We start from the raw sequence: 12,148 nt of genomic DNA, 5'->3' as shown, positions 1-12,148 counted from the left end.
AATGAGACATTTAATTTTAGTGATGCAGTCAAGGATAATTAGCAGAAAAGTGATTAAGTACTTATTATATACCAAGTACTGTGTAAATTATAACTAAGGAGATGGAAAAATAACAACAAAAGACAATCCCTACTCAAAAGCTACACTCTAATTGGGCTAGATGATACATTAAAAAAAAAAAGAAATAGGGGCAGCTAGGTGGCGCAGTGGATAGAGCACCAGCCCTGAATTCAGGAGGACCAGAGTTCAAGTCTGGTTTCAGACACTTAATACTTCCTACCTGTGTGACCCTGGGCAAGTCACTTAACCCCAGCCTCAGAAAAAAAAAAAAAAAAGAAAGAAAGAAAAGAAAAAGAAATAAAAATAAAAAGAATCCTGTCAGAATTAAAGTTATGGTCCTTCTTGTACTTTCTACTCTACCAGTGATCTGCCTTCTCCTTGCCTTTATTTCCCTGATCACTGCAGCCCTATAAAAATCTACAGAATTACTTGCTCATCTCTGGTGTTTTTAGACAAGAATCCTATCCAAGCCAGCTGGCTAATAAAGCTTTGCCAGTCCAAACTCTACACTATTAAAATATTAAAAACCTCTAATCTCTGTCTTGCCTCAGTTTCTCTAGTACTACAGAATCAGCCTCAAGATGTAGTGATCCTCAATGAAGCAAAGCAGGAGAAAATTAGTATGTCTAAACACTTTCATCAAGTAAAGGAGAAAAAGAATAGATAAATAAATTGGGCATATAACTAAAAACTACAAAATGGACAAATATTTAAATAACAATTAAATACGAAAATAGATACCCTGACAACCAAAGAAGAGCATATTAAAATTAAAAGCAAAAAATAAATAAAACTAGGAGCAATTAAAAAAAAAATTAACTATTAACTAATTTGATTTTAAAAAAGAAAAAGTCAAATCACAAGTTCAAAACAAATGAAAAAAAGGAGAATTCATAACAAATGAAAAAGAAATAAAGAATAATATTAGAAAATTTTTGCCTAACTAAATAAATGCCAACAAACCAAAAATCTAATTTATTCTGGTATTAGACAAACTAACAAAAAATGGCATCCTACCAAATTCCCTCTATTGTATTTTCATGCTATTATAGAAGCATGTTGCTTTGTTTTGTTTTTACTATGTAAAAGGATTGAATCAGGTAAATTTTATTCTATTCTTTGGGGAAAAGAAAATAAAGTGCCTTCAAGAAATGGTCTTTAAAACTGATATCTCAAACCATTTCAATATTTTATATATTGCTCATACAGTAATTATTCAAAAAAACTACACATCTAATGCAGCTCATGTAATTTGCTACAACATATACATTGATCATTGAATATATAGTTTTCTGTACTGGTAATATATATAAAACTAGTGAATATTCTTCCTTGTATGTCATATGCTTTTAATGAGATGATATTCAATACTTATATTATTATCCCCAACTTTATTTTTATATTACAATAACTTTCATGTTGTATCACTCAGGTTTATTGTCTAGTTTATACTCCAGCTTCTTAGAATTAACCAGTTTTATATCTGCTTTCATGAAATCCTCCTTAAAACAAATAAGCATCAACATGAATACCTGCTTCAGAACAAACATTTCTCAAATCTACACCACTAAAGCCATCTGAGAGCTTCACAATTATTTTATAATCTATTTCACATTGTTTTGTGATAAAATGGGTATAAATCTTCATTTTATGGAATTTGTATGTTTGTTTGGTAAACCAACATTTATTTTTCTATCTAATCTTCCTAGATTCAGCAAAACAGTATCCAATAGGTCTGGTCTGTTTATAGTCATGATCATTTTTATTCTGTAAAAAGTATCAAATATATTTATCTGATTCAGTAATTTCATTAGAGTTCTCTGAATTTCTCCATCAACTGAAGTACCCTTACAAAAATAATAGTCACCAATTTCATCCATGAAAATGACGCATGGCTAGTGATCCTTGGCATAATTGAACATTTCTCTGATCAAATGAACACTTTTACCCACATATTGTCTACAATAGAACTAGATATAATCTTTGAAAACTGAAATCCAGCTGGCTAGCAACAGCTCTTGCCAAAAGTGGTTTTTTTCCTTGTTTCTAATAGACCTTTGGAATTATTATCCCTACATACTGGAATAACACAGAATTTATAAGGGGTAATTCTCTCAATTCTCTGATTTATCAGCCACCTCTACAATCTCAATGTTTAAGAAACATTCCCAGAGTCTTCATGAAATGTAATAAATCAGTGGATTTTTTTTTTTTTTTGCAAATATCTTTGACAGATATCAAGTATAGTCAAATCCAAAGCAACTCTTGTCCCTGGCTTCAGATTAGTTTTGTCAAGATGACACTGACAACTCACAACATATCTTGGTCTATTTGTTTCTTTAACAATGAATTTTTCTTTTGTTTTTTCTTTAGGCAATGCATCCACAATGTTCAACATTTGGTAAGGCTTTCAGTTCATTTTCAGACTTTTCATATGACTTCATGAGGTCATTCAGTTCAGGGGCAGCTAGATGGTACAATGGATAGAGTAATAGTCCTGGAGTCAGGAGGACCAGAGGTCAAATTTGATGTCATATAATAATGTATGAATTTGGGCAAGTCACTTTCTTGCTTTCAAAAATAAGTAAGATTTTTTTGGTTTGTTTGTTTGTTTGTTTGTTTGTTTTTTTAACTCTCTGAGGCATCCATCAGTCTTCTTGTGCTCAAGTAGCTTCTTACTGGCATTCTCAAGAGATATCTTTTGGTTCACTATGTCAAAAAGTCACCTTTAATCAGAGTTGCTGGAAATGTCTATCAGGTTATCAGGTCATCAGGACATGGGTGGGGAGGGAGAGAGAGGGGCAGGGCATAAATATTGTCTTGACATTTACATCAGGGAGAATGAAAGCAGAGAAAGAAAACTATAGACCAATATACCTAGTGATCATTAAAAGAAAAAATAAATAAATATAAGCAAAGAAGTTACAGCAGCATTATCACAAATATTACATATTACAAACAGGATGTATTTAAATCAAGAATGCAGGGTTGGGGGCAGCTAGATGGAGCAGTAGGTAGAGCACCAGCCTTGAATTCAGGAGGACCCCAGTTCAAATGTGATCTCAGACACTTAACACTTCCTAGCTGTGTGAGCCTGGGCAAGTCACTTAACCCCAGCCTCAGGAAAAAAAAAAAAAAAGAGACATAGCATTACAAGTAACAGTAATAAACAAGAGTACTTTTCAATAAAATTAGAGATGAAACAAGAATGTCCATTGCCGCCATTTCCATTTAACATAGTATTAGAAATATTAGCCATAACAATCAGACAAAAAAAGAAATTGAAAGAATAGACATAAGCAAAGAAGGATTTTTTTTCTTTTTGCAGATGAAATGTGTACTTAGAGAATCCTAAGGAATCAACTAAAATTAATTGAAATAAAAACTTTAGGAAAATTGCAGATATAAAATAAATCCACATAAATCACCAACATTTCTATATAATTATAATTAAACTAGCATGAAAATATAGAAAGAGAAATCCCATTGAAGAGATCTTTAGAATGTTATAAAATATTGGAGCAAATCTGTGAAGATATAAACCAGGATTATGTTAATAGAATTTTAAAGAATGCTTACGGAAATAAAGACCTAAATAACTGGAGAAATATTAATTGATCCAAGTCAATGTTGAATAAAACAATACTAACATATTTATTCAAATACCATACTAATCAAATTATCAAGAATTATTTTATTGGAACAAGTAGGTGGTGCAGATAGAGACCAAAAAGTCAGGAGGACCCGAGTTCAAATCTGACCTCAGACACTTAACACTTTCTAGCTGTGTGACCCTGGGCAAGTCACTTCACCCCAATTGCCTCAGCAAGAAAAAAAAAAGAAGAAGATTTTTATCAAACTAGGGGAAAAAAAACCAAAATAAATTTGGAGAAACAAAAAGTCAAAGATCCTTTTTGTAAATTTTTATTCATTTTAAACTTAAATACAAAATTTTTTTTAAAAAAGGGAGAGGGAAAGAACATTTCCGTATACATAGCAGAACATAAGAAAAATTTCAACAGGCAACAATACATTTCTAGAAGTAGATAGCATTTTCATAGGTCCAAGGCTTGCTTGCTTTCTTCTTCTTCTTCTTCTTCCTCTTCTTCTTCTTCTTCTTCTTCTTCTTCTTCTTCTTCTTCTTCTTCTTCTTCTTCTTCTTCTTCTTCTTCTTCTTCTTCTTCTTCTTCTTCTTCGTCATGTATCTCAAGAAAAATGATGGGAAAAAAGTGGAAAGGAAGGGAGAGTGGCAATATCATGTCTCAAGCTATATTCCAAAACAGTTATACGAAAACAATTTGGTATTTGTTTTAAAAAATTAGAGAGAGCAATCAGTGGAACAAATTAACTATGCAACATAGAAAAATAAATATATCCAGAAGACAAACCCAAAGACCCAAGCTGTTGGGATAAGAACTTGCTATTTTGCAAAAACTGCTGGGGAAATGGGATAACAGTCTGGAACAAATTAGGTTTAAACCAATATTTCATACTAAATACTAAAGTAAGCTCTAAGTAGATCCATGCTCTACCTATAAAAGATAATATCATAAACAAATTGAAGGAACAAGAAACATGTCACCTCAACAATCTATGGATAAGGGAAGAGTTCGTGACCAAACAAGGGATAGAGAGATCATAGAAGATAAAATGACAATTTTGACACATAAAATTAAAAAGTCTTACATAAACAAATCCAATGTATCTTAGAAGGAAAACAGTAATTTGGGGGGGAGGATCTCAAAATTAGAGAATAAAAGTAATTCCCAAATTGATAAATGATTGAAAGATATAAACAAACTTTTTTTTTCTTTTTTTGGCATTGCCCAGATCAGACTATTAAAGAACATTATATTTGGAAAAGACCTTAGAATTTATATCAGCTAATGTTAGCATTTAAAAAGGATTTTAAAGCTTAGAAAATTGAATTTCAGAGATGAAAGGGCCCTTAGATTCCATCTAGTATAATCCCCTCATTTTACAAAGGAAAAAAGTAAGATTAGAATTGAGTAAGAAATTTGCCAAAAAGTCAAGCTAAATTAGTCTATTTGCCTTTCATCACACATGACATTCAATTTCCTGTCTGTGTTCCTCTCAAAGGCAAATTCCTCAGCCCTGGAATGTACCATCTCCTTACCATTGCCTCAGAAAATTCTTTGTTTTATTAATCTCAGGTACTATATCTTTGGTGAGGCATTTCCTGATTTATGTATTTCCCTATAATATTAGCTTTTATTTAATTATCTTGTAAATATTTGTATTTGTTAAACATATGTCATACCATATATTTTTATATGTTTGTTTCTCTCTTTTCCCATTAAGTTATTTTAAGTAAGGATTTCTTCATTCTTTGTACTTTTTTCTAACTTATAATTTATTATTATTTATTTATTTATTTATTTATTTATTTTTTGCTGAGGCAATTGGGATCAAGAGACTTGCCCAGGGTCACACAGCTAGGAAGTGTTAAGTGTCTGAGGACCAGATTTGAACTCAGGTCCTCCTGACTTCAGGACTGGTGCTCTATGTACTATGCCACCTAGTTTCACTTCTAACTTATAATTAACATTTAATAAATATTTCTTGATTAATTGATTGGTTTGGTGCTTGTTTTGTTGCTATCTATGTGTGTACATGTTACTTCTCCAGGTGGATTTTAAGTTCTTCAAGGGACTGCTTTCATTTTTTATCATAAAACACAGGGCTTGGCACATAGTAGGGGGCTAAATAAATACTTACGTGACTAACAGAAGACATAGGGATAACAAAGTATCTCATACATAAATTCATTTAATAGAATTTAATTTAGGATATCAACAATTAATCAAAACCAGAAAGTACATTTGAGGTATCTCCTTTGCCTAATGATTCTTGATTTCCTTTCAAACCAAGTTTATTTCAGGATGGTAAGATGTTAGATAAGACAAGAAGGGTCCTTCCCAGGGGAATCTGAAAGCCTCTTGAAAGCTTCCTCTAAGTTAGTAAGAAGAAAAGGTGTGAAAATAGATGTTTATCCATTTGGGAAATGGTCTATGAATTAATTATAATATTGATGTTCTGTTAGAAAAGATAAACAGGATGAATTCAGAGAAGTTTTGGGAGACTTGCATGGACTGAACAAAGTAAGCAGAGTCAGGAAAACAAGATATAAATGACTACATCAGTGTAAATAGAAACACAAAACAGTGGAAAATGAATGAGGCAAAATTATAAAGAATAAGTTTGGTTCCAAAGAAGAGATATGAGAAAGCATCTCAGCAAAGGAACAAAAATTGCTGATAACATCATGAGTTCCCTCCCATGTGTTGACGTTGATTTTTTTTTCTTTTCTTATTTATCGCTTAAAAAGCTATTTCTTATAAGAGATGGCTTCCTGAGAGGGGGAAGGGATGCAGGAAGAAATGAGAGCAATGTAAAAATGAAATATAGCAATTTAAAAAATCTATTAAAGAGAAATAAAGAGCATGAGGGAAAGAACCTGTAGACTCTCCTAAAATTGCAAGCATCTCTCACAGTTCTTGCAATCATCAGGCTGGGGGTAGGGTCGAGCTGGAGAGGTAGGAAAGCAGAGAAACTTCAGAGAAGGAGGCATTATTTTATAAAACTGGAGAGTTGGTTTCAAGCTCAAGTACAAAGCAACATTGTACTCTGTGATGGGCACTAATGGACTCTCCAAGTGAGGCTAAAAACAAGATTGTATCTTAAAAATACTTTGCATCTAATTAAAGTCTAACCCAGCTCCATTAATGGCACACACAGCTACTCAGGTTTGAATCAAGAGCCACACCCCACCTGGAGACTCTCCATTATGCCAGAACTCCCACTGGTGATAGTGCTAACATCAGAGGACCCCAGATCTGGGACAGATCCTCAGTGGCCAAGCAGTCTACTCAGTCCCATCCTCCCCCTCCAAAAAGGGCTGGATCTATTAGTACATCGTGACATTCACTGTCTCCTGTTTTGAGAGAGAGCTGGAGAGAGGAAAAATACTTCTTATTTGTGCTATTTGTCTGTGGATAAAAAACAACCTTTTTTTTTTCATTTCTATAGTACTTTCTCATTTATAAAAAACATCTCACTGAAATAAGATATACTCTTAATTCAGAGGATTATAAACAGGGCTCAACAGGATTATAAACAGGGCTCAATAGGATTGTGGAGGCCTTTTAGTCCTACTCCCTCATTTTACAACCAAAAAATCTGATGTCTGGAAAGGTTAGCACTTATCCAAAGTGGCGCAGTGGATAGAGCACCGGCCCTGAAGTCAGGAAGACCTGAATTCAAATGTGACCTCAGACACTTGACACATCCTAGCTGTGTGACCCTGGGCAAGTCACTTAACTCCAATTGCCTCAGACAAAAAAAAAAAAAAGAACTTATCTAGGGTCACACAGGTAACAACTTGAAGTAAATCAGTCCATAAACATTTATTGAGCAAAAGAAGCTAGGTACTACATGAATAGAGTGTTTGGCCCACAACTTTGTGAGTTCAAATCCAGTCTCATTATTAGCTGTGTGGCCCTGGACAAGATATTTCACCTTTTGCCTCAGTTTCCTCATCATTAAAATGAGTTTGGAATTTTGCCCAATTCAACAGAAAACTTTGTCCCTTGACTTGCAAGTGGGTTCAGGTCTGCAAATTCTGTGACCCCCAACCTTTTGAAGTTCCTTCCCAACCTCAACAAAACTATCAGAAAACAAATACTAGCCTTTGAGATATGAAATATAAATATAATAGAAAGCCTAAAACAGGACAGATTCTGCATAGGTGAGCAATTAATCAGTCATCAAGAAGCATATATTAAGCACTGAGGCAGACATTGTTCTAAGAGCTAAGAATGCAAAGACAAACATGAAACAGTCCCTGCCCTCAAGGAGTTCACATTCCATGGCAGGCTGGAGAGAGAAACAATAAGTATATAAATTATTGTATGCAAGCATACTTTTTATAGGTGGAACAAAGATCTAGAGTTAAATGCTATTTGAATAGATTGCTAATAGACTGAGGTCAGATCAGTTTAAATCTACCTTCAGACATTTTTTAGCTGAGAGCTCCTATTCAAATTACTTAATCTCTGTCTTCTTCACTTTTCCTATCTATAAAATGGGGATAATAATAACACCTACATCCCAGGATTGTTGTGAGGTTAAAATGAAATTATATTTTTAAAATACTATACAAACCTTAAAACCCTATGTAAATGTTACTTATTATAATTAAGCATGCTTAATTTACATTTTGGAGAGATAAGGTTCTATCCCAGGTAATATTTGCTGTTCAATTTTGTACAAATCTAATTTTACCTCTGAGCCTCAGTTGTCTCACCTTCAAAAGGAGCAAAATCATATCTGCACACCCTCCTCACTGTAGAAAATGATTTATGAACTTTAAAGAGAAATATGTGAATATATTCTTTGACCTCTGTGCTATCATTGTGGGTTAGTGAATCAGACCTTTCTTGGAATAGATAACAGTTGAACAGAGCCTTGAAAGAATGATGTGGGTTTAGATGGAGAAGATGAAAGATGTCCATAGCCTAGGTTACATCATGCATAAAATGCATGAGAATGAGAAAGGTTTGTGGGAGAAACTGAGATAAGACAAGCCAGAATAGAGCAGAGGTTGTGTGGTAGGATATTGAAGTATACAGGAAAAGGCATTGAAATGGGAATCAAAAGATTTCAGAATCCTACAGGCTACGCTAAAATGTTCATTTTCTCTAGCTTCCCTTTCTTTTTCTGAAAAATAGGAACAATAATGGTGTCAATGTCCAGTCCCTTGGATGGATATGAGTAAAATATTTCATGAACTACAAAGTTCGATACAAAATGGATTTTTGCTGTTATTTCTCCCAAACCAAGGGTAATCAAAATACTTTGCAATATATAAAACATTTCAATGTTTATCTCATTGGATTCTCACAATAATCCCATGAAGTAAATAGAGCAGCATTTATTACTCTCAATTTACAAATGAGAAAACTGAAGGTCTGGTGTTGAAGTAAGACTTACCAAAAGTCCCACTGTTACATAGCAACAGAGATGGGGCTAGAGCCCTAGCTTTCCAATTCCTAGTTCAAGTGTACTTTCTATTCCATCATGGCATGCCTTTCCTAAGGGTAATGTGCCCCAAACCTTGGAGCAGGAGTCCAGAGAGTTAGAACCTATAACAAGATAGGAGGGGGAGGGGGGACATTAATTTAATGCAGATAATCTGACTGAAAATGCTGAATCATTCTGCCTTTGGAGAGATGAAGAAAACTGAAGAGAACAGTTGCCCATGGTCACAAAACTGAAGCCAGCCTTTGCTCAAGCCTCTTGGCTATGTAGTATTTCTTGGCGCTGGTTCTAACTTCTGATTCCTATCTATCATCAAGCCCTCCATACTTTTGTGGGACTTCACCTGAGACCAAGGATACTACTGTTAGCAATTTCCTGGCTCCAATTTAACTCTAAGAGATTGCATAGAGGGGCTGTTCAATTGCACTAAGGAAACAACCTGGGATTGAAGGGACTAAACCTTTTATAGAGGTATTTTGTTCAAAAATCAGATTAGGAACCAAATTCAGTAAGAGATACATTGTGTCCATGGCATCTACCATGAGCACAGTCCTCAGAAAAAGGGAAAAGTCTCAGTTGGACACAGCAAGGAGCTTGATATGTATTTATTTGTTCTATCAGTGTCCTTTTCCCTGACTCTGTGTTGACCATTTTTACAGCTCCCGGCAGACACAGCCAGTTGCAAGAACACTTCCCACAGGGAACATCTGTTCCAGCTGACTCAGACCCTGAGAGAACCAAGGAAACACAAAAGAATAGGAAACCTCAATTCTCATCCTCAAGAAAGACTGCTTCCAAACCTCACCCTAATTTGAATTTCTCTGCTATATACTCTGTTCAAGCTGAAGTCAATTACTTTCTTTTCTTTGTTAAATTATGAATTTAACAAACACCAAATAAAATGAGCATTTCCATACATCAAGAACAGAAACCTCTTTCCTCATGAAATTGTGTCTAATACATTTGTTTTGCTTTTACTTTTAGGAAGATAATCTATTCAATATGTAGCTTTCAAAGATGTCTAGCTCATTTGTATTTTCTTCTGTTCTCTTCTGTGTATTAAATAAAATGCTTCAATGACTCTTTTCATTTTTTTTAAAATAGCCCTCTTTCCCCACTCCACCACCCTTGAAAAAAGGAAGAAAAAGAAAATCTTTGCATCAAATAAGTATGGCAAAATATGGCAAAAATGCCCTTACAAGCCACATTTAAAGATATATTCTTCACTTTTGTGACTCCAGACTCAAGTGACATTTCCATGATACTGCAATGAGGAAGTCTGAAAAGGTTAATGGTTCAAGAGTCCATAACTAGAAAGCAGCCAAGCTGGAATTAGAACAATGGTCTCCTGACTTCCAAGTTCCTCTCTCATAACAATGAAAAAGCAAAAATATCAACATGGAAATAAAGAGAGAAAGGGAGAAAGGAGGAGAAATATAAAAGAAGACAGAAAGTGTGAGGGGTGTTGGAGCAGTACTTCATGTACCTATTAATAAAAGCTTTCTCACTTAATATCATGGAACCATACCTTGGATCTCAAGTCAGAGTTTCAAACTGATGCAACATGTGGCCAATGTGGGAATTTGTTTTACTTGATTGTGTGTGTGTATGTGTGTGTGTGTGTGTGTGTGTGTGTGTGTGTGTGTGTGTGTGTAGAGAGAGAGAGAAAGAGGGAGTGAGAGACAGAAACACAGAGAGAGACACAGAAACAGAGAGACAGAGACAGATAGAGAGACAGAGAGAGAGAAAGAGATGGATTACTTAATTTCAAATAAAAAAACCAGGGGTGAGGAATCTCTAGCCCACAGGTCATATAAGGCCCACAAAATAATTTGCTAAGGCAACCACAAATGACAATGTCTTGAAAACTACATACAACAATTTCCCACTACTTAAGTTCTATAAATTGATAATTTTGAATGGCCTGTGAATGATGTTATAAATATCCAAATGGTCCATGGCATAAAAAAAGGTTCCTAACTCCTACAGTAAATAGTTTAAAAGCACATATAATACCTAAGACAGAGGTAGTTACAGCATAGACAAGAGAGAGTTGGTCTCAAAATCTGGGAGACTTGAGTTCACATCTCTCTCAGACATTGACCAGCTATTTAATCCTATGTGAGTAACTTAACTTTTGAATACTCTAGGAAACTGCCTAAGACTAAAGTTTGGTTGAGAAAATGACACTTAACATTAGAAGATTATGTTTCCTCACTAAGAGTCCTTATGCCATTGAAATTACAGTTTTTGCCCCCCCCCCAAAAAAAATGTATCAAGGAATCACAACAGGTGCTGGGTATAATAATAAAAAAAATTTTTTTAAATAATAAAAAATAAGTATCCTGACTAGGAGCTTATCTTTTTATGGTGGGAAAGAGGAAGTGAGAGGATATGGGATATAAGTAGGTAAGTAAATATAATATAATTTGAGGAGGTAGAGTTCTAAAACATGGTTTTTCTAAGATAATATACATTTGTAACAGATCCAAGTGACATAATTGTGCTGCTTTTTCTGGAAGCATTCAGCAGCATACGAAATAGTAGATTTTAAGGGTGGAAGAACTCCAGAGATAATATCTGGCAAGTTACAATTGATGATCATATCATAAAAAAAGGCAGCAGGAGATTCGAGAGTAAAGAAGAGTATATAATGGAATTGATCAGCCATGGTGTCAAGACTGTGGAAGGAGGAAATTGAGGTAGCAGCAGGGGTGCTGGACTGGAAGATTCAGGAGGAAGAGAGGGATGAGAGGTCATAGGGAAGACAAATATAAGTTTTCTCAAGAGTAAGGAAAAGGGGGCAGGTAGGTAGTGTAGTGGATAAAACACCAGCTCTACAGTAGGAGGACCTGAGTTCAAATTTGACCTCAGATACTTAACTCTTCCTAGCTGTGTGACCCTGTGCAAGTCACTTAACCCAAATTGCCTCAGGGGAAAAAAAAGTAGGGAAAAGGAGATAGGAGACAATAATAGTAAGTTATGATGAGAAAGAGGAATTTCATAATTCAAGATTATTAAGATAGCA

General features: G+C 34.5%; 1 long non-coding RNA gene and 1 pseudogene across 1 annotated transcript in view; both read right to left on the bottom strand.

Moving 5' to 3' along the window:
• The window catches only part of LOC141555410 (uncharacterized), a 50,355-nt gene that overhangs the window by 17,869 nt on the left and 20,338 nt on the right, over positions 1-12,148 (bottom strand). The window lies entirely within an intron of this gene.
• Positions 1,485-12,148, bottom strand: part of LOC141555294 (26S proteasome regulatory subunit 10B pseudogene) — a 30,742-nt pseudogene continuing 20,078 nt past the window's right edge.

The sequence above is a fragment of the Sminthopsis crassicaudata genome, chromosome 2, assembly GCF_048593235.1.
Source record: "Sminthopsis crassicaudata isolate SCR6 chromosome 2, ASM4859323v1, whole genome shotgun sequence".
NCBI classification, from domain to species: Eukaryota; Metazoa; Chordata; class Mammalia; order Dasyuromorphia; family Dasyuridae; genus Sminthopsis; species Sminthopsis crassicaudata.
Note: the sequence above shows the minus strand (reverse complement) of the source record. Positions and strands in the feature narration are given on the sequence as shown.